Raw genomic sequence first — 27,296 nt, 5'->3', positions numbered from 1 at the left:
ATTATTATTATTATCATTATTATTATCATTATTATTATTATTACTACTACTATCGCTGCTATTTGCTTAAAGGCCGCCTTCGGCGGCCTCCTCTCGATGTCAAAAGACTAGAAATGAGTCACAACTCGGGAACTGGTGGCTTGATTGGACTGTAAGTTGTTTTATTCTTGAAGTTAGAGCATTTTAACGCTACCTTCCTCTAACAAAAACTGAGCTACGTTGCGCCGTTTTACCTGTGTTACGGTAACAAACAAATCAACAAACATACAGAAATCGAATCAATATTATTATTGTTATTATTATTATTATATTGGGTGCATGTGGTATGTAGTGGTATTGCAGGTAGACTGCGAGATAATGGTGATTTCGGGTTTTGCGGGGTCGGGAAGAGCATTGTAGACGTTGTCATGGGTGACAGATTCGAAAGATCTTGCTGATAAGTCTCTTGACTGTACTGAAGAGTTTTGTTATTTCGGGAACGATAATGGGTTTATACAGAGGACAGAAAAAAAAATGAAGGGAACTGACGGCTCAGTATATGTGGGAAAGGGAACGAGAAAGATGTTTGTGGGTGGAAGGTGAAGCCTAAAAGAAGTGAGGGGATGGATGATACAAGATTAGGAATGGTAGAAAATGTGGGATGGAAAAAGTGATAGTGGAACAAATGGATGGAAAGGAAGCATAGGAAAAATGAGGAACTCGAGAGAGTGAGAGAAGGGGGGGTGGGGTGAAGGAAAAGCATGCTAAAAAAAATGCATGGAAGATGAAAAGTGAAAAAGCGTTGAAATGAGGCCTTGGAAAATGTGGGTGGAGGATGAAAGAAGAGAGGGAAGATTCAGTAGTAGCCAATAGAAATCTAACGAAGAAAATGGGAAGAGAGAAAATGAGGAGATTGAAGAGAAAGATAATGGGGAGAAGATGAGGGCTAGAAGAAAATGGAAGGAAAAAACGAAAACGTGGAGCTATGGAGGTGGACATGGAACGGGAATTTGAAGAGTGGAGGTGAAAATGTTGAGGAAAATGTGGAATGGGAGGAGAGGAACTAAGATCATCGTTGAAGTAAAAGGTATTTTATTTTTAAGGAGCCTTGAAGAAAATAGGGTGAAGAGAAGGCGGAGACGAAGGGAAGAAGAATAGGTGAAAGACCTTTGTGGGGAAACTGCGGAAAGTTTTCTGAAAATAACTATGTCGACTTACCAAGAACCGGGAAGGTGTATTCAGGTCGTCGGTTTTTTATGATAATTTCTGATGCACGATATGATGGCCTTTGAGTATGCGTTGCAGCGATGTGGGGAGTCTCATTTGTGTTTATGCTTGCTTCCTCTTGACGATTATATTCAGCAACAGAAGAGTCTTTAGTAACAAGAGGATTAATGTAGCCTAGATCTAACAGTGTCCGTTCGGAGAGTCTCACTTACGGTGGAAAAGGCTGTCTTGTGTATAAATAATAAAATGCAAGAGACGTCATCTGACTTAATACGTAAAAACTTCGTGTACATCCGTTAAATGTGATGAGGGATTGACGATACTCGGGAGAGTAAATGTCGTGACACGGCTTGGGCGTTATGTCTTCCCCAGTATCACATCTTTTTTTCGTTTTTATCTCGAGTTTGTCGCTCAATTCTACAATCATTATACCCGTGGTATGTCGTGTACATATGATTGCTTCGGTTAGATGAGACTTCCTCCCATACTGTTCTTCACCTTCTCCCTCCCTCTCCGCATTTTGCCTCGACATCCTTTAGCAGCTTTTGGTCCCTTCTCCTCCTCCTACTCCTCCCTCTTCTTGCTGTGCACGTACCGTACTCCCTTTTCTTTTCTACTTGCACCATAATTCCTCTCCCTCGTGCTATTATTCTTCCCCCTCCTCCTCTTCTTTCTCCTTCTCCTCCTCCTTCTCCTTCACCAATCCTTTTCTTTTCCTCCTTCTCCCCTCCTTCCTCTCCCTCCTTCTCCATTTCTTCCTCTTCCATCTCGTCCTCTCACTTTTTTTTTTTCTCTCTCTTCTCTTTCCCATGCCTTTCCCCGCTTCGGTTCTATAACCTATGATCTTTTGGGTTAATAATATAAAAACTAACAAATAACTACGGTACTATAACGTGTGTGTGTGTGTGTGTGTGTGTGTGAGAGAGAGAGAGAGAGAGAGAGAGAGAGAGAGAGAGAGAGAGAGAGAGAGCGAGAGAGACTGGATATACTCTTGAGAGCCCGTGCTCTGAGGCTAGCATTTCTTCTGCTGTACGTTCCACACCCCTTCAAATGTTACCATATAAGAATTCATACCCACTGTTCATATTGCATGTATGTTAAAACTTTCTCATTGAAGGCTATTATGAGGGTATTAGGTGGGTTGCTTGTATGTGATGTCGATGGGTCTTGTGGAAGGTCAGTAGTGTCTGATATAACGAAGTTCAGACTTTACTTATACTAGTTTGGGATCGAACTAGCCTCCTTGCAGAAAACACATCACCTCAAACCTTATGTAGACTAAATTTAGGAAGTCTAGGGATAGTATGAAAGTTTTTGAATCGATACAAAGTTTAATGACAAACTAATATTTTAGATTATTAGGCAATTGTAGATAGTTTTTATATATATATATATATATACCTGTGGTATTGTGTGGTTTACGTGTGTGGTATGAGGATACTTGCAAGAGACTTTGTGTATAGCTTGCTGTTCTTGAGATTTTTTCTTCCATGGCAAATTTGAAGATTTTCTTTCTTTTTTTGTGCCAAATCTGAGAGATTTTGTCATAAGGCAAATATTAGATTCTTTTGTTTATTTCTGGGGTAGATTTAAAGGTCCTGCTGTTATATTGTTTTGACGCATTTTTTTGTGTTTTGGGCTACTGTTGATTGATTTTGTGTTTTAGGCTACTTTGTGAGGGATTATAGGCTACGTAATTGGGATCTGTTGGCTTGTCCGAAGTTTATTTGGAGCGAGGTGAAATGGAATGCGCATCTGGTGTACTTGGTTATGCAAAAGGAAAGCAATTTGTGTTGGTTTTTAGATATGCAGTATTTGCGTGTGATTTTGGTTGAAGTTCAGGGATACTGCACTACTTCTGAGGGGATTAGGAGAGGTTGTCCGAGGGCGAGTGGGACATGATGTAAGGGAGAGGGAAACTGACAAGTCTGCTAGTAGCCTTAGGCGGAGAAATAATGGGAGAGAAATTTAATATGCCAGCCGACGTAGGGGGAAGAGGAGTGACTTTATGTGTTTCCTCCTTCTTTCTTTCCCTCCTCCCATTTCCCCCCTTCCCCGTTCTTTCCTAACCTACTTCCCCCTTACCTTTATATTTCTTTTTCCTCTAGTTTCTACTTACCCATCTCTTGCTCCCCATTGTCTTACTCCTCCTTGTCTTTCCTCTATACTCCAAACATAACCTTCTCCATTCTACCATCTTTCTCCATTTCCTTCCCCGCTCTCTCAGCTTCCTCCTCGTTACCTTTCATTCCTCCCTGCTCCTTTGCCATACGTACCCTCAGCTCACAGAATTAAATATCAGTTATAGTTCTTTCTGTAACAACATCCCCAAAAGGAACATTAGGTCTTTTGTTTGCTTTCCCTCGTACTTCTTTCTATTTTGTACGTTGCATTCCTCTCTGCTTACCTCTTCCTTCCCTTCTCTCCTTATCCTTCTCCCTCCCTCTTCCCAAGCCTTCCATATCTTCTTCTTGCTTTCCCTCACTACACTCCGTCCTTGATTCTTGCCTACCCTCTCTAATCTTTCTCTAGCTTCCACACCCCCTCCCTGCTCTTTTGCGTCTCCTCCCCTCTCTGCTGTCTTTTTCCCTCCTCCTTGATTTCACCCTCATTTCATTTCTCCATTCCCTTTGTGTTCTCTCTTGTTTCCTTCTTCCTTCACTAATTTCTCCCCCCTTTCCTCTCTCCTTTCACATCCCTCCTCTTCTCTTCCAATTTTCTCCCTCTTTCTCAACTCTCAGCACACTCTCTTCCCTCCTACCTTTCTGTTCTCTATCTCCTCTCTTTTCACTTACTTGCCCCCTTCTTCTTTCTCTTTCTTCTTTTCTTCTCTCTCCCCTCCTTCTGTTTTTCCTCTCTTCCACCCTTCTTTCTTCTCTTCCCTCACCCTAGCCTCTCTATATTCTCTCTTCCCACATAACTTCCTTCTCTACTCCCTCTCCCCTCCATATACCTCTTCTCTACTGTGTGTGTGTGTGTGTGTGTGTGTGTGTGTGTGTGTGTGTGTGTGTGTGTGTGTGTGTGTGTGTGTGTGTGTGTGACATTGGGCATATTCTTGATAGCCCGTTTACTGAGGCCAGCATTTCTCCTACTGTACGTGCCACATACCATCACATGTCACCATATAGGAACTAGTACCCACTGTCCGTATTGTGTATGCTAACTTTTTCTCATTGAGGGCCGGTGTGAGGGTATTAGCAGGGTCGTTTTTTATGTCATATCGATGGGTCTTGTCGAAGATCAGTACAGTGTGCCGTAACGAAATTCAGACTTTCCCTATACAAGTCTGGGATCGACCTAGCCACCTTTCATACAGCACATCTACTCTAACCTCATATAGGCTCCTTTTAAGGAAGCCTGGAGGTATTCTGAAAGCTTGTATCTCCATAAAAAGATTATTGGCAAACTAGTATTTTAGGTTATTAGGCAACTGAATAGTAGCTCGGGTTTGCTTTATTTGTGGTATTGTGTGTTTTACTTGGCTGGAATTAGGATACATGCGAGAGACTGTGTGTGGTTGGCTGTTTTTAGTTTTTATCCTTGACAGTTTTGAATGATTTTTTAAAAACTTTTTTATGCTACATATGTTCTGCCGTGTCTTAAGGCGAAGATTGAGGGATTTTGTTTTATTTGTCGGTTACTTTGAAAGGTCCTGTTGTGTTGCATTGTTTTGACGCATTTTTTGTGTTTTGGCCAACTGGCGAGTGATATTGTGTTTAGGCGACTTTGCAATGGATTATAGGCTACTTGACTGCGATTTTGTTGATTTGTCCGAAGATTTTTGGAGTGGGGTGAAAAAGAATAGGTATCTTATATACTGGGTTATGTAATACGATAGCAGTGGGTGTTGGTTTCTAGATATGTAGTATTTTGTGCGTGTTTTTGGCTGATGGTCAGGAATATCTCACTACTTCTGAGGGGTTTATGGGGGGTTGTCCGAAGGTTAGTGGAACGAGATGTAAGGGAGAGGGAAACTAATGGATTTGCTCGTAGCCTTAGGCAGAGAAATAATGGGAGTGAAATTTAATATGCCAGTCGGCGTAGAAGGAGGAGAAGTGGCTTTTTGAGTTTCCTTCTTCTTCCCTTCCCTCCACCCACTTCCCTCCTCACCCCTCTCTTCTCTTACCTGCCTCCGACTTACCTTTACATTCCTCTTTTCTCTTCTTGCTGCTTACCTGTCTCCTCTTACCTCCTCACCCCCATATCTTCCTCCTCCTTTTCTTCTCTCTGTACTGCCTACACAGCTTTATCCTCCTTTCTTCGCTTCTTCTCCTTTCCTCCCCTCGCTCTCTCCGTCTTCTTCCTCGTCCCCTTTCATGCCTCCCTACTAATTTGCCATACGTATTTTCAGCTCATAGAGTCAGATATCAAAGTTATAGTCTCTCTAACAAACAACCCTGAAAGGAACATTACGGCTGTTGTTGTTTGCTTTCCTTTGTACTTTTTACTTGTTGTTTTGTACACTGTATTCCTCTCTTTTTACTTCTCTCGTTTTCCTTCTTCCTCCCTCTTCCCCAGCCTTCCATAACTTTTTGCGTTCCCTCACTGCACTCCGTCTTCCTTGATTCTTACTTACCCTTTCTTTTTCTCCAGCTTCCACACCCCCTCCCAGCTTTTTTGCGTCTTCCTCCCTCTCTGCTGTCTCTTCCCTCCTCATTGATTTCACCCTCATTCCATTTCTCCATTCCCTCTGTGTTCTCTTTTGTTTCCTTCTTCCTTCTCTAATTTCTTCCCCTTCCCTCTCTCCTTTGACATCCCTACACTTTTCTCCCAATTTTCTCCCTCTTTCCCAACACTCAGCACAATCTCTTCCCTCCTTCTTCCTCTCTGCTCTCATCTCCCCTCTTTACACTTACTTGCCCCCCTTTTCTTTCTCTTTCCTCTATACTTCTCTCTTCCCTCCTTCTCTCTTTCCTCTCTTCCATCCTTCTCCTTCCTTCTCTTCCCTTACCTCCCCTTCTTGTTACACCTTGTTCTCTCCATACATCTCTTCTCTACTCTCTCTCTCTCTCTCAGTGTGTGTGTGTGTGTGTGTGTGTGTGTGTGTGTGTGTGTGTGTGTGTGTGTGTGTGTGTGTGTGTGAGTGTGTGTGTGTGACACTGGACATCCTCCTGATATCTTTTTTACTGAGGCCAATATTCCTACAGTACGTTCCACATACCTTCACATGTCACCATATAGGAATTCATAACCACTCTTCATATTGCATGTATACTAAGAGAGTCCCATTGAAGGCTGTTGTGAGAGAATTAGCGTGTTTTTTTTTTTTTTTTTTTTTTTTGTCATGTCGATGGGTCTTGTGGAAGATCAATACGGTCTTGTATATCAAAGTTCAGACTTTACCTATAGTAGTCGGGAAAACAGTTGGGTGTGGAAAGTGAGTAGTATAAACGTCAGGGGTAGGGTGGTGAGAAGCAGACCGAAAAAGACCAGGGACGAGGTCATAGCGTATGATCTCTGGGATAAGAGAAAGAAGAGGATGGCTGCCAGAGATCGAGCGGCATCGAGATCCGGCAGTAGGTGACCAAGGCCATCGCATTCAAGCATGTTCGAGCCTTTATAAAGGATAGGGAACGAAATTATTATTTGGCAGATAAATCTTGTTAAGTAACCAGTTGCAATTCTTTTTAACTGTCAACTTGAACTTGCACTAACCTCTCCATTCTTCAGTGCAGATGGAGATTTGGATGTAAATTCCATTATTTCGTGTTGTATTCTAGGGAAGTTTGTGACGTGATAAAAACTGACTGCCTTAATGGTCCTCATGTATTCGATACTCATTAATCCCAAGACCTCTTCTTCGTCTAATAATGCCGTCTCATGCTTCAGCGTTCAGCTTTACCACTCTGATGTTATTCTTAAATTGTTATGACACGAATGTACAACTCCATTATTCTTATTTTGCCATTGACCTTTAACAATATATTAACCCTAAAATATGGTACAAGTAACGAATGTGTCTTATTCGAATACTGACCACTAACAAAATTAACGCCGGCCATAGGTTTCACATGGAGTCGTTAAGATGAGGGATTTGTGAATAACACCGCATGTGAAAGTAGAAACTCTAATTACTAGAGTATTAAAATGCTTTTACAGGTTACGTCCTTTGTGGAACAGATAACAGATGGACAACCAAGATGACTGGTTGACAGGCCAGATATGGTGTGAGAGGAACAGGCATACAGACACCAAGATGGCGGAATGAAATTTTGAGACTAATTTGAAAATATATGGAACAAACGGACAGTGTCAGTTAATAGGTTTGAGCTGAAAAGGTGAGAGGGGTCTTTGTTCTGCAGTGGCTGACTTAGCCTGATGATGATGATGATGATGATGATAATGCTGATGTTGATAATTGTGATGTTTTGAGAGTCTGGGAGAAGGAGAGAGAGAGGGAGAGAGAGAGAGAGAGAGGGAAAAGAGAAGCCGGCGAATGAAGAAAGAGGAGATAGGTAGGGATGAACAACAGGAGAAGGAGCGAAAGAGAAACGACAGGTACGATGACAGAAGATGAAGGAAAGGAGAGAGAGAGAGAAAGAGAGAGAGAGAGAGAGAGAGAGATTAAGCAGTTCAGTAGGATGAAGAGGGGGAGAAGGAAGATATGTATTTAACCTCCACTTCTGTTTGTCTGTGGAGAAGTGGAGAAAGATGGAAGAGGAATGTGATGCTGGGGTGATGAAAAATGCCAGAATATGGGTAGAGCGGTAGGGATGATGATGATGATGATGATGACTAAAATATGGGACTGGAAACGGTAAGGTGGGAAGTTGTGAGGAGAATGGTGAATGTGATGTGTGAGATTAGGTATGAGAAAAATTGAGGAGTAACAGTAATGGATGGGGTTTGGAAGATAATGATGATAATGATGATAATGGTGGTAGTGGTGGATGAAGGGTTGTGCCTGAAAGAAGATGATGGCCGAAAAATTACAATGATGTTTTAAAACGAGACTGAAAGGAAAAGAGAATGATGAATGATGGGAACTGAAAATCACGAAGGAAATGATAAAAGAAAATGTACTGATAGGGAAGGAAGACGATAATGGGTTTATAAGGAGGAGAGAAAGAAATGAAGGCAAAAGACGGCTCAGTATATGTGGGAAAGGGAAAGAAAAAATATCGGTATCTGTGGGTGGACGGTGTAGCCTAAAAATTCTCATCCCTTTTCTGTCCAACTCTCTAATGCAAGAGTTAACGTTACTCCCAGTCCTTCATTTATGTAACAGGTCAACTCTGGAACTGTCTCCCTCTGTCTGTATTTCCTGCTGCCTATGATCTACAGTCTTTCAAACGCAGTGTGTCCAGGCATCTTGAAATGATCGGATCTTGAATTTGGCTCTCTATTGCATTTTGTTTTTCTCTTGGAGGGAACTGTTATTACGAGCTCATGGTCTTTGGTTCCTTCTTCCTCGCATAAAAAAAAAAAAATACAAGATCAGGAATGGTAGAATATGCGGGACGGTAAAAGTGATAGTGAAACAAATGGATGGAAAGGAAGCTTAGGAAATTGAGGAACAGGAGAGAGAGAGAGAGAGAGAGAGAGAGAGAGAGAGAGAGAGAGAGAGAGAGAGAGAGAGAATGTGGAAAAGGGAAGCATGTTAGAAACTGCATGAAAGCTGAACATCGAAAAGATGTTGAAATAAGACCTTGAAGAATATGGGTGGAGAGGATGAAAGAAGTGATGGAAGAAACAATAGTGATCAATAGCAGCTAAGGAAGAGAATGGGAAGAGAGAAAGTGTGGAGATGGAAAGGAAAGATGTTGGAGAGAAAATAAGTGCTAGAAGATAATGGGGAGTAGAAGGGAACGAAGACTGTCACTGAGATGAAAATAGAGCGGTAGTGAAACAGCTTGGAAGGGGAAAAAAAAAAAAAAACTTAGGTCTATGAAGGTGGGAGTGGGAAGGAAAGTTGATGAGTGCAAATGAAAATGTTGAGGAAAATGTGAGGGAGGGGAGAGGAACTAAAATCATAAACGAAGTCGATGGTAAAATATCAATTAATAGGACATATGAAGTGAATTGGGTGGAGAGAAGGTGGAGACGGAAGGGAAAAATAATTGGTGGAAGACCTTTCGTTGAGCAACCGTAGAAAGCTTTCTGAAAATAACGATGTTGACTCACTGCCTATCATATTTTTAAAACTGACGTCTCTATAATAAAAATTAAAAACTCGGTATGTACAGGTCCTGTTTTTTTTTTTTTTTCCGACAGTTTTTGAAGCAAGAGGTTGTGACCTTTTGTGTTAACATTGCAGTGCTGTAGGGTGTCTCGTTTGTGTTTGTTTGCTTTCTCCTGACGAATACATTCAGCAGCAGAAGGGCCTTCAGTAGCAAGAGGATTAAGGCAGACTAGGTCTAACGCAGCCAGTTCGGAAATTCTCACGTTGAATAAAACTGTCTGGGGTAACGGTAATTAAATCTAAGAGACGTCATTTGATTTAATATATAAAAACGTAGTTTATATCCATTAGTGTAATGAGGGATTGGACACATCTAAACGAGAAAGTGTTGTGACTGGTACACGGCCTAGGCAGTATGCCCTACCCAGTATCACATAATTATTGTATTTCGCATTTATCTTGAGTTTATATCGTATCTCTACGATTAATATACCGCGTGGAAGGTCGTATATATAACAATACTTCTGTTAGAGACATAATGAGGCTTCCTTCTCTTCTGATTCTCCGTGCATTTCTCCTTCTCCTCCGCATTTTGCGTCGATTTTTTTTTTTTTTTTTTTTTTCAGCTGTTGGTCCCCTCTGCTCCTTCTACTCTTCGTCTTTCATGCACTGCAGCTATCGTACTCCCTTTTCTTTCCTACTTGCAACTGTTATTCTTTCTTCATGCATCTATCATATTTCCTCTCCCTCCTCTTGCAAATATTCCTCCTCCTCCTCCTCCTCCTCCTAATCCTCCTCCTCCTCCTCCTCCTCCGTCGCCGCCGCCGCCGCCTCCTCCTCCTCCTTCTCCTCATCCTTTCCTTTTCCTGTTTTCTCCTTTCCTTGCTCCTCCTCCTCGTCCTCTCCTTTCTCTTTTTCTCTCCTCTCTTTCTCACGCCCTTCCCCTCTTCTCTTTAAAAAACTATGGTCGTTTGGGTTGATAAAATAGAAAGTGTGACAAATAACTAAAGTACTTTAACTTTGTGTGTGTGTGTGTGTGTGTGTGTGTGTGTGTGAGAGAGAGAGAGAGAGAGAGAGAGAGAGAGAGACTGGGCATACTCTTGAGAGCTCGCTTTCTGAGGCTAGCATTTCTCCTACTGAACGTGCCACATACCATCACATGTCACCATATAGGAAAGGATTTCCACTATCCATATTGCATGTAGCCTATGCTAAGACTGTCTCACTGAGGGCCTGAGTAAGGATATTAGCAGGGTCGTTTTTTTAATGTCATATCGATGGGTCTTGTGGAAGATCAGTACAGTACTTTCCCTATACTAGTCTGGGCTCGAACTAGCCACCTCTCAGACAGCAGATCATCTCTGACCTCATATAGGCTACTTTTAAGGAAGCCTGGAAGTAGTCTGAAAGCGTGTGAATCGATGAAATGATCACTGGCAAACTAGTCTTTTAGCTTATCAGACAACCGAATAGTAGATCGAGTTTGCTATATTTGTGGTATTGTGTGTTTACTTGTGTGGTATTAGGCTACGTGCGAGAGACTGTATATGGTTGGCTGTTGTTTATTTTTTTTCCATGGCAGTACTGAATGATTTTTTTTTTTTACTTTATTACGTTAAAATGAGCTGCTCTGTCTTAAGGCAAAGATTGAGGGATTTTGTTTTATTTCTGGGTTATTTTGAAAGTCCTGTTTTGTTGTATTGTTTTGACGCATTTTTTGTGTTTTAGACAGCTGGTGAGTTATATTGTGTTTAGGCTACTTTGCAAGGGATTATAGGCTACTTGATTGGGATTTTGTTGATTTATCCGAAGTTTTTTGGAGTGGGGTGAAAAGGAATGGGTATCTGATGTTCTGGGTTATGTAATACGAAAGCAGTGGGTGTTGGTTTTTAGATATGTAGTATTTTGTGTGTGTTTTTGGCTGATGGTTAGGAATATCTCACTACTTCTGAGGGGTTTATGGGGGGTTGTCCGAAGGTTAGTGGAACGAGATGTAAGGGAGAGGGAAACTAATGGATTTGCTCGTAGCCTTAGGCAGAGAAATAATGGGAGTGAAATTTAATATGCCAGCCGACGTAGAAGGAAGAGGAGTGGCTTTATGAGTTTCCTCCTTCTTCCCTTCCCTTCTCCCACTTCCCTCCTCATCCCCCTCATCCCTTACCTGCCTCCGAGTTATCATTACCTTCCTCTTTCCTTTCCTTTCTGCTTACCTGTCTCCTCTTACCCCCCACCCCCATATCTTCCTCCTCCTTGTCTTCTCTCTGTACTACCTACATAGCTTTCTCCTTTCTTCGCTCCTTCTCCTTTTCCCCCCTCGCTCTCTCAGTCTTCTTCCTCGTCCCCTTTCATGCCTCCCTACTAATTTGCCATACTTATTTTCAGCTCATAGAGTTTGATATCAGTTATAGTCTTCTCTGTAACAAACAGCCCTGAAAGGATCTCTAGGTCTGTGGTTGTTTGCTTTCCTTTGTACTTCTTTCTGATTTGTATACTGTATTCCTTTCTGCTTACTTCTTTCCTCACTTCTCTCGTTTTCCTTCTCCCTCTCTCTTCCCCAGCTTTCTATATCCTCTTGCGTTCCCTTACTACACTCCGTCTTCCTTGTTTCTTGCCTACCTTCTTTGTTCTTTCTCCAGCTTCCACACCCCCTCCCTGCTCATTTGCGTCTCCCTCCCTCTCTGCTGTCTCTCCTTTCCTCCTTGATTTCCACCTAATTACATTTCTTCATTCCCTCTGTGTTCTCCCTTATTTCCTTCTTTCCTCTCTAAATTCTTCCCCTTCCCCTGTCTGCTTTCTCATCCCTTTTATCCCCATTTTTTCCCCGTCTTTCTCAGTGCTGTGAAATGTATCTTCCCCTCCTGCCTCTTGTCCACTCTTTCTTTTCCCTGTCTCCCCCTCTTGACACTTACTCGCCGCGTACTTTTTTCTCGTCCTTCTTTACCTCTTTCCTCTCTCTTCTCTCCCTCTGTCTTTCCTCTCTTCCATCCTTCTCCTTTCTTCTCTTCCCTCCTCCTCCTCCTCCCCCCCTCTTTGTTTTCTCTCTTCTTCCCATACCGTTCTTCTCTACTCCCACCCCCCTCCATACATCCTCTCTCTCTCTCTCTCTCTCTCTCTTGCTGTGTGTGTGTGTGTGACGCCTAGTCAGTATATTGTGGATATGTTGAGAGAGAGAGAGAGAGAGAGAGAGAGAGAGAGAGAGAGAGAGAGAGAGAGAGAGAGAGAGAGAGAGGTGGAAAAGGGAAAGCATGTTAGAAAATGCATGAAAGGTGAAAACCGAAAAGATGTTGAACTGAGACCTTGAAGAATATGGGTGGAGAGGATGAAAGAAGTGATGGAAGAAACAATAGTGGTCAATAGCAGCTAAGGAAGAGAATGGGAAGAAAGAAAGTGTGGAGATGGAAAGGAAAGATGTTGGGAAGAAAATAAGGGCTAGAAGAAAAGAGAGAGAGAGAGAGAGAGAGAGAGAGAGAGAGAGAGAGAGAGAGAGAGAGAGAGAGAGAGAGAATGACATGTATTACTGATGAATGTAAAGTTTTGCTTTTTGGAATGTAATGAATGCAATAATTTCAAACCGAGTAATAAAGTATCCCCGAAAATACATCAAAGTCCGTAGAATTGCATGTATTCTTGCCGTAATTGTCTTTTAAAGCCTTAAATAATGTGGTGTATGGTGGGACAGATTATTTTTCTAGTATCGATTATAAAGGGGCCAGTGGCTTCAACACTGACACCCAGGCTCTTGTGACCCAGTGAACTGGATTAAATCACCCGATGGTACCTGGAATAGAATAACCTATAAGAGTTGACTTGTTCATGGGTTAAATGGTTACAGTTTTAATAATCTCAAGGCCGTTGTAGCTTCTTCTCAGCTGAATGAAATTGTCTGATGGTATTTGGCAGAGATGTCCCGATCTTTAAGCGGTTGCCACATGCTGTACAGTATAATGTATGTTCCATATATAAGGAACTGTCTCATTAATTACACACTGTAAAGGTATCACAGACACAGATGGTATAAAGGCTGAGGGTAATGGCTCTGCATAATCATCTCAACTCTTTCACCCGGACCACAATCACGCAACTCTGTACACCTAGCAACACCACCGGACACCCTGCCAAACCCTGTACACCCCGCCACGCCTTTAACCCTGCCACCCCATCATACACCCTACCACATTTTCATACACCCTTCCACACCTTCAGCCTTGTCACCCATTAATACATCCTGCCACACCTTAAACCTTGCCACCCATTCACACACCCCTCCTCATACACCACTGACCAAACCACATCCTCATACACAGTGCCAAATCCTCATACACCCAGCCATTCCTTCAACCCTGCCACCTCTTCGTACACCCTGCCACACCCTAATGCACACTGACAAACCCTCAAACATCCTGCTATACCATCACACACCCTGCCACATCCGCATAAACGATTTCTTACTTCCATACACCATGCCACACACTCATTCACCCTACCACACCCTGAGACACCCTTCCACACCCTCATACAACCTGCCACAGCCTCGTACAACCTGCCACACTCTCAATACACCTTGCTACAACCTTATCCACCCTACCATATACACCCTTCCACAGCCACATACACCCTGCCACACTCTCATACACCCTGTCTCACCCTCATGCGCCTTTCCACAGCCTCGTGCACCTTGCCACACCTTCATACAAGAAGCCAAACCCTCACAGTCTGCCACACCCCGCCACACTCTCATATACCCTGCAGCACCTACTTCCTGCCACACATTCATACACTCTGTCACAGCCTCATACACCCTGCCACATCCTCCTACATCCTGTTACACCGTCACACACCTTGCCACACACTCATACACCTTGCCACATACTCATACACCCTACCACACCCTCATACGCCCTGTCACATCCTCATATACCCGGCTACGCCTTTATGCACCATATGCCTACACAATGCCACGCCCTCATACACCCTGCCATACCCTCAAAACTCTGTTACATCCTGCCACATACACCGTGTCACTCCCACATACACCCTGCCACACCCTCATACACCCTGCTTCACCCACATATGCCCTGTTACTCCTTATACACGTTGCCACACCCTCATACACTTTTCCACACCGGCATACACCCTGTTAAACCCTCATAAACCCAGCCACAGTCCCATACACTCCGCCACACTCTCATACATCCACCCACATCCTCATACACACTGCCACACTGTAATACATTAGGCCACACTCTCATACGCCATTTGAAACTCTCATACACCCTGTCATACCGTCATACTCCCTGTCACACTTTCATACCCCCTGCCACATCCTCATACATCTTCCCACATTCTCATACACCCTACCACATTCTTATACACCCTTCCACACGCTCACTTGGTTTACCACACCCTCATACACCCTGCCTCACCTCATACCCCCTGCCACATCTTCATACATCCTGCCACTCCCTCATACAGCTTGTGACATTCTCGTACACCCTGCCACAACCTCATACACCCTGCCACACCCTCATACACCCTGCCACACCCTCATACACCCTACCACACCCTCATACATCCTGACGCACATTCATACACCCTACCACACACCCTCATACATCCTGACACACCCTCATATACCCTGACACACCCTCATACGTCCTGACACACCCTCTTACACCCTACCACACTCTCATACATCCTGCCAGACTCTTATACACCCTACCACACCCTCAAATACCATGTCACTCCCTCATTAATCCTGCCACACCCATATACACTCTGCCACACCTTCTTACACCCTGCCCCACCCTTTACGCCCTGCCATACCCTTATACACCCTGCCAAATCCTCATAAACCCTACCACACCTTTATATACCCTGCTACACCGTCATACACTCTCCCACGCCCTTATACACATTACCACATCCATATACTCCCTGCCACACCCTCATACACCCTGCTATACCCATATACATCCTTTGACATTCTCATACATCTGCCAGCCCCTTATACATACTGTCAAACCCTCATACACCCAGCCACACCTTTATATATCTTGCCATACCCATATACACTCCTCGACACCCTCATTCATCTGCCAGGCCCTTATGCATACTGTCACACCCTCGTACAGCCTACCACACTCTCATACCCCTCACCATACTTATATCCACCATGCCACACCCTCATACACCCAGCAACACCCTCTTATTTCCTGCCACACCCTCTTACACTCGGCCACACCCTTATTTATCCTGCCACACACTCATACACCCTGCCATACCCATATACACCCTTCGACCCCCTCATACATGTGCCAGCCCCTTATATATCCTGCCACACCTAGTTCACCCTACCACACCCTCCTACCCCCTGCCATACCCTTATACACCATGCCACACCCTCATACAACCTGCCACGCCCTCATACATCCTGTCACACCCTCATACACCCTACCACACTCTAATACCCCTTACTACGGCCTCTGACACCTAACAGAAGCGAGTATTGGATAGCATAAATTATGACAGAGTGCGTGCTGTGGGGCGTGTAAAGTGTTTTAACTGCAACGAAGAGAGTAAGAGAGATAGATATGAACAGAGAGAGAGAGAGAGAGAGAGAGAGAGAGAGAGAGAGAGAGAGACAGACAGACAGACAGACAGACAGAGACAGAGACGGAGACAGAGACAGAGAAAGTATAAAAGTATGGCACACGGGTAGGTAAAAATACATCAGGTACGAGTGAAAAGTAATAAAAACACAAAACTAAGGGGACTTTTAGAATATCCTCTAGAGAACGTAAAAAATCATGTAAAAGTCAACAAAAGTTAGGACACAAAGGTAGAAAAATAAGCAATACAAGAGAGGAAAAATTTCGGATAGAGATGATTAGGAAGTTGAGAAAAAGACGAACTGGAGGAGGGTAAGGAAGAGGGAAGAGGAGAGAAGGTGAAGTAACAAACAAGGAGGGAAGAGGAAGAACAAAGAGGAAGCGAAAAGGAGGCGGTAGGAAGTGCAAATGAGGGGGGGGGGTGAAACGAGTAGGAGGAGGTGTAAGGATGAACGAAAGGAAGAGGAAAGTGAAAGAAAGAAGTAAGTGAAGAGAGGAGAGAAGAAATAAGCAAAACAAAGAAGAGATTATAGAAAATGAGAGAAATATGACGGAGAGACAGAGAATGTCAAAATGGAGACAGGAAGAGGAGAAAGGCCATGGGAGGGGATGAATGGAAAACATATTCTGTACTATTTTGATCTGCAAGAGAAACACATCAAATCATCTTAAGAAACATGACGTTGTTTCTCTGTGGTTACTGGTACACCCTTCATGTAATCAAATGCAAGAAATTTGAAATTAATAAATGTATTATTCAAAAGACATCATGCTCAGCTGGGGATCTGAAGACAAATACACATTCTGGCGATTATTTAATGCTAGTACTGTATCAGTTAACCACATAGGGAGACAATTTGTTCCATATGTTTACAGCCCTATTGAAGAGGGATTTAACTTCATTTAAGTAGAAGCGCTTGTCAACCATGAAATGTTCATTGTCCATCTTCTGTGAAGTAGTTTTCAACAGCCATATTATCATGTTCTTTGAAAATTGTGTACATTTGAATTAAATCCCCTCGTAGTCTGCACTTAGTTAAGGAAAACAAATTCATCTCTTCTAATCGTTCCACTTATGGTTTATTTTTCACATCGTTTTTGTTACCCTTCGCTGTACTCTCTCAAGTTTCTTCATACTTTTTATTTTATAATCTGGTAATCAGAACTGGACGAAATACTTCAGGTACAGGCGCACTAAGGATTTAACGAAGTGAGGACGATATTTTCGGATTTATTTTTGAATCGTTGGAATCCAGTCAATTTACTGGCTTTTTAAAGAGCCTCTGTTCACCGTTTGCTTGGTTATAGATAATTTGTAAATATAACTCTAAGTCTTTTCCATGGTTTACATCATCAGGTTAGACATGATTCATGCTATAACTGGCCATTACGTTTTTACTGCATGTTTAGCACTGTACATATATTAATACTGAAGTTCATTTGCCATGTTTGGGCCCAATAAAACAGTTGATCAAGATCTCCCAGAAATGCCTGCCTCTGCAATATTGTGTCTGCTATGTTACCTAAAAGCGTTTTAGTATCATCGGCAAATTTAAAAATCATATAAAATAAACCTTCATCAATATCATTTATGTATATTGAAAAAGAATAGGACCGAACACTGAACCCTGTGGCACTCAACTTGTAACATGTAACCAGTCTGCTTCATTTCCACTTAATACAATTCTGGTTTAGTTCAGAGGAAGAAAGAGATGGAAGGGATGAGGAGGGAGAGAAAAGCGGAAGAGGAGAAAAGTTAGAGGAGGAGAGGGAAGTGGGAAAGGAACAACTAAAGAGAAAAACACTTGGGGGAAAAGAGAAAAAGGGGGAAGTGGAAAAGAGGAGAGAGAAAAAATGAAAGTAAAAGAGGAGGAGGGGGGAGATGGTAGGATAAAAGGAGATGGAAAAAGAAAGAGGAGGAAGGATGATGGAAGGAAGGATCTCAGGTCGAAGGTTAATCATAGGGAAAATTGAGTCGATGACCGTGCTCCGGAGAGAGAGAGAGAGAGAGAGAGAGAGAGAGAGAGAGAGAGAGAGAGAGTGAAAGACATAAAGGCTTGAGCAAAGGAGGGAGTGGTGAGAGAGGCTGTGGCTGGGTTGGTTTCTAGAATAAATTCGGTACAGAGTGAAGAATAGGCGAATGTATAAAGGAAATTGGACGACTATGTGACTGAAGGAATTTGATGCCAGACAGTAACTGAAAGTGTATGGAATGCTTATGAGCCTCTTTTAACGGGCCGGTCAAACTCATGGACGACGTTTGTTTTTCTCCCTGCACCTGTCCACCCAACATCACAGTTATTAGGGAAGTGCATATATGTTTGGCTGTCGCTTATCATATTCTAGAATTTGTAGCTTACCTAACACTGATTATTTTCTTTAATAACTTCCTCCTTTTCCATTACAAATACATCAGAGCAGCCTGAGAATGTAATTTGTAGTCTTGCTCTTACTAAGCAATATATTCAGTAAACGAGAACCCTCTGTTAATGAAGCATAAGTGAAAGCTGTACCGCGTTTGACCCTTCTGCTTTGAAAAGTTGCTTCTGACTTCATAAAATATTCTGATAGCAAAATGTATAACTGTAAAATTGTACCATTGGAAAGAAAATGGTAAAAAAAAAATCGTTTTTTTTTTTTTATTATAATTATTCATGCCATCTCCAAACGATTTTATTCAATGTAAACTAGACTTCTGAACGGGAGAGGTTACATATAATTTTAATACTTCAACAAGAGGCCCTTCCTAAGTTTTAATGAAATCGCAGGAAAAAAAAAAAAAAAAAAAAAAAAAAGTAGCTTGATTTCAGGAAGTAAAATGACTGTTGCGCGGAGTGACAACACTCTTAGGCACATACGACTTCCTCTCAGCTGAAGAAAACAGACTAATGTTAGCATGAACGCACTACTAGAGACATTCCGACCTTCGGAGGGTTAATATAGTTCGTGTTTATCCCCTTCACCCCAGGTCCTTCCTGAATTGAATAAAACTGTCCTAAAGTTGCAAAAGTATAATGCAACTTGAGGTGATACCTCACAGAGCGAGAGCATAATGAGTCTGCAACTCATTTCTACAAGACATCTGTCCTACGATGAATAAACTCAAGAGGAAGCAAGACTGGATGATGAGGAATTAATTACCCACTTAAATCCGGTGACATTTTTAGGAAATTGTTGCTGCCACCGAACGAATATATTTTGGACAGATACCTAGTACTGTAGGGATTAATGGAGGATATACATAACTCCTCAAGCTTGCACTTCCAAAGCTGAGTAAAACAGTGTAGTTACTTCAGTAATATACATGATATACACCATTAGAATGAAGTCGCTGAACAACGTTGTTTTTGGAATATAAAGAAGAGGCTATATGCAATGATGGAAGCTAGCTGTACTGTTAGCCTGAGAGTGAAAAGTTGTGGGCAAATCCCAAATTATTGACGATAATTTCTGAAACATGGAATGACTACAGGGCATGTTTGACCTTTGTGTTTCGTTGCTTCTCATGGTCTGTAATGTGGGATGCAGGCTGACCACATAAAAACACTGCTATACCATCAGACCTGTTTACTGTTGATTACACTGTATAACAATTTTCAGGGTCAAGAAAAAAGACACAGTCCTCTTTAGGGCTGTGTTATCAATTCAAGTGTGCTGAATCTGAATCTGATAGCCAAATACCCCTATCACGTCACATTTTCTCATAATATGCTTACTTAACATTCATACATTCAGACTAAAAAATGAAATAATTATACTGTCATTGCCATATGAAATGTCATCATTGTTTATAATCCATTCCATTAAAAAATAAGCACTTAACAAATATTTTAGAATGAGTTTCTGTACTTATTAGTATTTACTTCTGCGTTTGTGTGATGTCTTTTGTTGGTCACACTTCAGATTCCAGCAGAAATCGGCTAGCATGGCTGGTCTCCATTTCCCTTTTGTACCTGCTCTCCATTATTGATATATCTTGATGAAATCTCTCTCCGTGTTCATCACTTACATGCCCTGCATTCTCTGGGAAAAAGGATAGATGAGAATGTAGAAAATGAAGCTTCAGTGACATGTTGCACCCAAGATCTTGGTAACACTTGATTAGGTCATCCACTAAAACATTACGTTGGCTCTCTTTATGCCTTCCCAGTAGTCCACTGCACACATCTTTGAATGCACACCATGCAGCTAATTCAGATTCATTCATCATTAATTCAAAATCCTTGTCAGTCATAAGTTGACGAATCTGAGGGCTGACAAATATGCCTTCTTTTACTTTAGCATCACTTATTTAGGGAAATTTCTCCTTGAGGTACTGGAAACATGGCTTATGAGGCTGCAAATCTTTGTCAAACTGTTTCATTAAGCCCAAATTTATATGAAGAGGTGGCAAAATGATCTTTTCCTTTTTTACTATTGGTTCACGAATAACACTGTGGGATCCGGGTATCAGTGAATCCCGAGGTGGCCATGGTGAGCATAAATAATGCTCTGATCTTGCTTGGCTGTCCCATTTGCACAAAAAGCACATAAGTTTTGTATAGCCAATTTGTAACTCATTAAGAATGGCCACAACTTTCAATTCTGCACAAATAAGCCATTCATGCTCAATGTAATTTATGCACTCAAAAATGAATGATTTTCAAATGTCTCTCATAACCCGCCCCGTCCCGCAGACGTGAATTCACGTCCTCACATGATGTGCAATCATATCCCGGAGACGTAAATTAACGCGGTAACATTGCGAGGTCCCTAATTTGCACAATTTTCAATTTTCGCGAGTGATTTCGCGAGTGATTTTTGGCACGTATACACGGGACACCTTCCTCTATTCCTCTACAAGATGCCAAGCAGAGACAATGCCTTACGCCGCATACCCTCTCCCCCCCCCCTGCACGCCATTGTCTCGGCAATTCACCTGTTACCAGTGACCTGGCCAATAAAGACATTCAGGGCCAGAGTGATTCCCCAATCGATGACAATGTGGAAGACAAAGTTTACATAGGATTAGAGGAAGAAACAGTCAGAAATGATGATCAGGTAATGTGGCAAAAAAAAGGTCATGAATGATGAGTTAGTGAGTCAAGCAATGCTTATAATGCCTATATTACTGTTTGAAAACCAATATACTCTTGTACTACATATAAATTCGCACCAAGTAAATAAATAAATACTGTTTATGAGTGGTGTGAAATAGTTACCCACCCATAGAACTCGTTTTCTTTGGTGCCAGCCTGTTAGAAAACCCAGTCAGGTAAGGAGGTACTCATACCTGGATCGAGTATTTTAAACCTCAGGTGAGCGATTTCTCTATGAATTTTCGATGTTTCTCACCAAAAGCAGATGTTTGAGCCAAAATAAAAAAGGTCCAAAAATGTTGGGACTGGGGCGTACCACTGCCCAGAAAACGTCAGGATAGGGTGGGTTAAAGTGACTGAGTGAGCAATTGGAACGGATGGCATGGTGTTTTCAATGTGCGGTAAAACAGCTTTAATGCTATAAAGAGATACATCAACAAACAAACCTCCAGTGGCTTGGTTCATAGCTCAATTCAAGAGCATCAAAAAGTCCTCTGATATCACTGCAAAAACAATGGAAGTTTTTCCATTGAGTAGAATTGCTGGAGATTTGACGATCGCTTCCTGAATGTTGTAATCCATGCAGCTTTATCCAACAGATTCCAGTCTTGTGGACGGGAGGCCAGGAGTTCGCTCTGTTGTTTAGCCCCTTTTGCTTTGATTTGTATGTCCCGCGGGCATATTCATGCTCCGACAGACTCTCTAAAAATATTTTCCAAAAATCAGTTATTAGTCCTAGAATATTAAAATTATATATGCTTATGGCACATACCTTCAGCTTTCTCCTGGGATGTTTGTTGAGCCTTCGTCGAGTACCGTAGGACTTGTGGAGATCTCTGAAGTTGGGTAACGAAGTCTCCACTTTACACTTCCCAACAACCCATAATATGATTACCACAGCCTGATATTATCACTAGAAACACTATTCTATGATTTTCAAATAGTTTGGAATCCATACTAAAAAAAAAAAAACACTGTGAAAGCAATGAAAATTGCGAGAGCATATGACCTTCCCACTTGCGCTCGTTCGCCGCTGGTTTTCTGTCATTTATTATTCATAAAAAAACTTCACACTTTATATTCCTATTACTATATAACCCTTATATATATCTTCAGTCTTTATCGATAAGTTTCCTTCAGTAATAGTAGTTTATTGTCACTGTAGGCAATCAATTTCTTTTTCAGTAAAATACGTAGAGAGCCGCGGTTTCACTATCACCGTCATAACTTCAAATATTTGTACTTATATTCTTATATTACTAATTATTTACATTTCTGTTTACATTTTCTATTGTATTCTCAATATTTACACTTCTGTTTTACTTACACTGTCACTTGCAGTAACTTATAAAACAATATTACACTGTTCCATCATATTTTCATCCATTGCTTTCACTTGCTATTTACACATTATTTACACATTGTTTACACATTATTAACGTTTTCCACTTGTACTTTTAGAACTGCTTCAGGCTGTGGCAATCAAAGAAGCAGGTAACACAGAGGGGAACCTGGCACTCAGCGCACTGCCAAGAGGTGCGTTTGTGCCCAGGTGTGCGTTGGGTGGTATGTGCACACACCTGGCACCTGCGGATCGCAGCCTTCCTCTTGGTTGTGGCAGGCATTTGCACCAGTCTGTGCCAATCCATGTACGCCCTCTGCTCAAGTCTGTCGGGAAGTCTTACTGCATGCTGCCTTGGACCTGCTGCTGTCACCCTACCATATCTTTCAAGCAGCTGCTGAACACAAATCCTGGCGAACAACCTCAGGGAGAAGGACTGGGGTGGCTTTAAATTCATCTTGTACAGGATGAAGGCGTTCAGCATCGTCATGTCTATGAGATGCAGAAAAACTTTCCTGTACCACCTAGTGTTCTTCCTGAGGCAGTCGATTTCTCCAGTCATCATGTCAGACTTGTCTACCAGCCACATGTTGATATTATAATCTATGACAACATCAGGTTTCCTCACAGGTTCACCTGTCCTACGGTCGACCTTCCCACTGTCTTTCATTTCCCCCTTATGTATGGTGGTGGGCATGTGCACGACCCTCTTGTCATGCTACCGTATTGCCAGCATCTTCTCAGACTTGCATAGGAGCATGTCTTCTCGCCACGACTTTCCTGCCTCTGGGAATTTGGGGATGTGGGCACAATTACTCTTCACAGTGCCACAGGAGCCGATGCCGTGCTCTGAAAGATATTTAGCAAGTTTTGGTGCTATATAATAATTCTCTGTATACAGCACATGATTACCACCAAAATACCTTTCAAGAAGCACTTTCACTACACAGCCTGAGAAGCCAAGGGGGTGTGTTTTGTCCAGATCGACAGTGCTGGCTGAATAGATGACGAAGTCAAGGATGTACCCGTCTTACAGTCGCACAGTACAAAGAACTTGACTCCAAAGTGATGGAGTTTGCTTGGAATGTACTGCACAAACCTAAGACATCCTTTGAACAAAACCAAGGATTCATCAATGACAACCTTCTAAAAGGGGTGGAAGAATGACATAAACTTATCCTTCATTCTGCTCAGAATCTCCCGGATCTTCCAGAGTGGGTCGGTTTGGGAAGGTACATCGTTGTTGGCGAAATGCAGGTTTCCCATGATGTTCCAGAAGCGATCTCTGGCCATGTACTTATTGAAGGTGGGTGAGGGTAGTAAGGGGTCCATGGACCAGTATTCTTCCAACTCATGCTTCTTTGAGTGTGACATGAGAAGCATGAGGGCGAAGAACACATACAGCTCCAGCATTCCCAACACGGTCCACTGTTGCATCTTCGCTGCACTTGCACCACTTGCAGGACGTTGTGATTCGTACCTGTTTGTCTCATCACATATTTGCTGCATGACTTCGTCATTGAGGAAGGCCAAAAGGAAGTCCACACACTCAGCATCCTCGTCAAGAGTGAAGGCAGGCTGTATCCCTGAGGAACTCTCGTCAAAATTTAGATGTTCAGAGACGAAATTGGAACCTTCCGTCCACGCGAAGGCGTCCAGGATTCCCTGTCGTGGCGGTGTAGGGTGGGTGGTGGTGGAGGGTGGCTGTGAGGCAGACTGGGCTGTTTCAAGGTCACTCGCACTGACCCTAGGTTGCCGAGTAGCATTAGCAGCCCTTACTCTACTTGCTACTCTACTTTTACGTGTCACGGATATACCTCTTCCCCTACGGCCTGCCTTCACTGTTGGTGCTGGTGGCGACTCCGACTCCGACGACGAAGACTCAAGAGAAAATTCCGCTGAAGATGAAGAAATTAGTGAAGCAGGGCTGGGAGAGCAGGGAGGTGATTCACCTTGGGACTCATGGCAGGCTGGGTCATGCAGGGCCATTGTTCCGGGGCTAACCTGCCGCCTTTTCACTCCCTTCCCAAATTCCTTCCCTTGCTGCACTAAGGGCTCCTTTCCTTTGGAGCTAGGGATAACTTGGGACACTGAAGCACTCGTACTAGGAGTTTCTGTCACGATTTCCTCCCCCGGCCCATCACACGATTCTGTAACTTGCAATACTTTGGTGATAGAAACTCCGTGTACAAACAGCTAGATAAGGAGTTTATTAAGAGCTCACAGTAAAATAGTCTACCCGACCAGGCTGCCTGATATCAACTGATGCAATAACGCCGTCTTCAGGCGTGGGAAAGCATGCTGACCTAGCAAATTTAGAGGGGGCATGTATGCATGGGGGGGGGACATATATACATCGGGGGTAGACATATTGTGGAGGGGGTACACTACTCCCCCGGGTGGCTGAGATGTTGTCTCCTGACACCGGGAGGCAAATGGTGTTTGATTATAGGAGTAAGGCAGGACCGGGAGGTTTGTACAAGGGATAAGTATGATACAGGGGCAGTAGGGGAGACATGGCCATGTTGAGGGGAGGGAATTAGAAGGATATATACATATAAGATATACAAGGAATAATAGGTACAAATCCAGGAAGGGTCGAAGGGATATATAAACATAATGGGAATTACACAATAATAGTTTGATACATGATAAACAAGGAGTAGATATGAGAGTTCTAGTGTTGTTCTTCCTTCATTTTTTTTTTTTTTTTTGTAGTTTCTGTAGGATACACTGTCACTCAGTAATGCATGAAAGAAATACCATCATTTTCTAGTAGGCAGAGTGCTGTTCACAGTTTGGGTAAGTGTTAGATGGCAATGGTAGTCACGGAATGCGAGGGCACGAAGTACGGGGAGTTTCTACGTCATGTGTAGGGCGTACTATGCCTGTAGCGACTCTGATTTCCTGGAGTCGACGTTCCATTTTTCTGACACAACAATGCACTGCACAGATGATGAGTAGAAAACCAATGAAAGCGATAACCACAGGGGGAAACACAACTGTTGGATGAACCCATGAATGGCTGAAGGCCAGAGAAAATTGATCCATAATGAAATCACTGTCATTAAGGAAGGTGAGCATGCGCAAGTGAGGGGAGGTGATGGTAATGTTGGCAGAAGGTAGGGTTGAAGGCATGTCGATTGGTTGAAAGATGTCATAGGAGTGGGTACAAACAGCTTGGTGATAGTGAGTGGCGTAAGTGATGACGGACTCTGATTTGACAGTACAATAGTCAGGTGCTTTGTAGAGACCACTGGCGGGGACGGAGCGAACGGAAGAACCAGGACACATGATTGTGACAGAGATGGGAACAGCAAAGAAGAAGTACTGGACATGGTTGAGGTGAGCATGGTGGACCGGGAGGTCAGGAGCTGGGACAAAAGAACAGGCCGAGTAGATGGAATGGTTGCGAACGAAAGCAGACTCACAGGGTGTAGCACTGCTAGGGAAGATAGCGAAAAGGTGGGCAGCACAGAGACGAGAGGTCGGAGTAAGGGAGGAACATTGCTGGAGGTCTGTGGAAGAAAGGAAGGCAACGGAAAGATGATCATGGGAGAGGAGGAAATATTCTGAAGGAACAGATACCTGTAGCAAGGAGTTGTTGAGGCAGAAAGGGAAGGGAATGATGTGGAAAAGGTTAAAGGTTATGGCAGAACGAAGAGGAATATGGATGACGACGTATGTAGTGAGAAGAGTGGCTTCGAGAACAGGATAATAATATTCAAGGGAGGAGTAAGGGAGGACTGGGGAGAGACCGAAGGTGGAGTGAGCCCATTCCAGGACAGAACGGAGAGTTGAGACAGGTACTAAGTCGGCAGTGACACGGCCATTGATAACATCGACCAGGATACGAACCAAGGTAGAGACCTGAGACAGGAGAGAGTCAACGGCCAGTTGGAGATTATCCATGTTGAGTTTGAGGTAGAAGAACTGAGAGATAACGTTGAGATCTGAAAGGTGGCGTTGTAAGATATCGGTGAAATTGTTTAGAGTGGACGTGACTTCATTGAGTTGGGTTGTGAGCTTCTGTAACATAGTGTGTTGGATTTTAATGACTCGGCGTTGTGATTCTAGGGCTGAAGCTAAATGAGTGAGATCAGATTTGAAGCCAGAAATGTCACGGGCTGTAGCAACGCCAAACAAGCCACTCAGAATCTCACCGCCGAAGTCGAAGAGACCTCGTTTCACACGAGAACGACCCACGGGTGTCTGAAGGGAAAATGTGTCATTGAGCTCAATGAATCTGTTACTTATGCATTGCAAGTGCCAAGTGAGTGGGAGGAAAAGGTTATAGAGATACTCATTTGGGTTGTGTGTCCCCATGAGGGCCGTGAGATCGTTCCTGATTTCGTGGAGCTGGTGCGGGTAGGCAGGTAGGGCTATGGCTATGTCGGCCAGGGGCGCAAGATCGTAGCGCAAGGAGACCTCGCCTCCTGAGCCGACCAAGGCCCCGGGATGTACTCCACCATCGTCCTGACCTGACCCAGACCCCAGGAGGGTCAGCGCTGCCAGCAGGGAGATCGCTAACATCGGACCTAGAAAATCAGGGTAGAGTTAATGGGGGAGGTCGTGAAGAGGTTGATGGGCAGAGCGCAGTTTGGACCGATATTGATTGATTGATGAATGAGCAGGTGGAGGTGGAGATGAAGGAGACTGAGGGATAGGTGGAGAGAAAGTAGACTGAGGGATGGGAGGAGGGGAAGAGGGGGCAGGATGTTGTGTAAGTGACTCTTCCAACACGAGGCCACGGGGTGCTCGCTTTAAGTCATCGACATGGGCCCATCTGGTGTCCCTAGTGGACAGGTCCTGGAGGTGAAATTTGTTGCCTTGTTGAGTGAGGACGCGGTGGGGCCCTGCAAATTTGTCATCCAACTTAGAGGAACGCGTATGGGAATGAGCAAAGACAAGATCGCCTACATTGATAGTGATAGGAGAGG

General features: G+C 43.2%; 1 protein-coding gene across 1 annotated transcript in view; it reads left to right on the top strand.

The window, feature by feature from the left end:
• LOC145411622 (glutamate receptor 1-like) overlaps nucleotides 1-27,296 on the top strand; it is an 863,839-nt gene that overhangs the window by 607,061 nt on the left and 229,482 nt on the right. The window lies entirely within an intron of this gene.

The sequence above is a fragment of the Coenobita brevimanus genome, chromosome 90, assembly GCF_032717465.1.
Source record: "Coenobita brevimanus isolate Jiangsu-jjx chromosome 90, ASM3271746v2, whole genome shotgun sequence".
In the NCBI taxonomy this organism is placed as follows: domain Eukaryota; kingdom Metazoa; phylum Arthropoda; class Malacostraca; order Decapoda; family Coenobitidae; genus Coenobita; species Coenobita brevimanus.
Note: the sequence above shows the minus strand (reverse complement) of the source record. Positions and strands in the feature narration are given on the sequence as shown.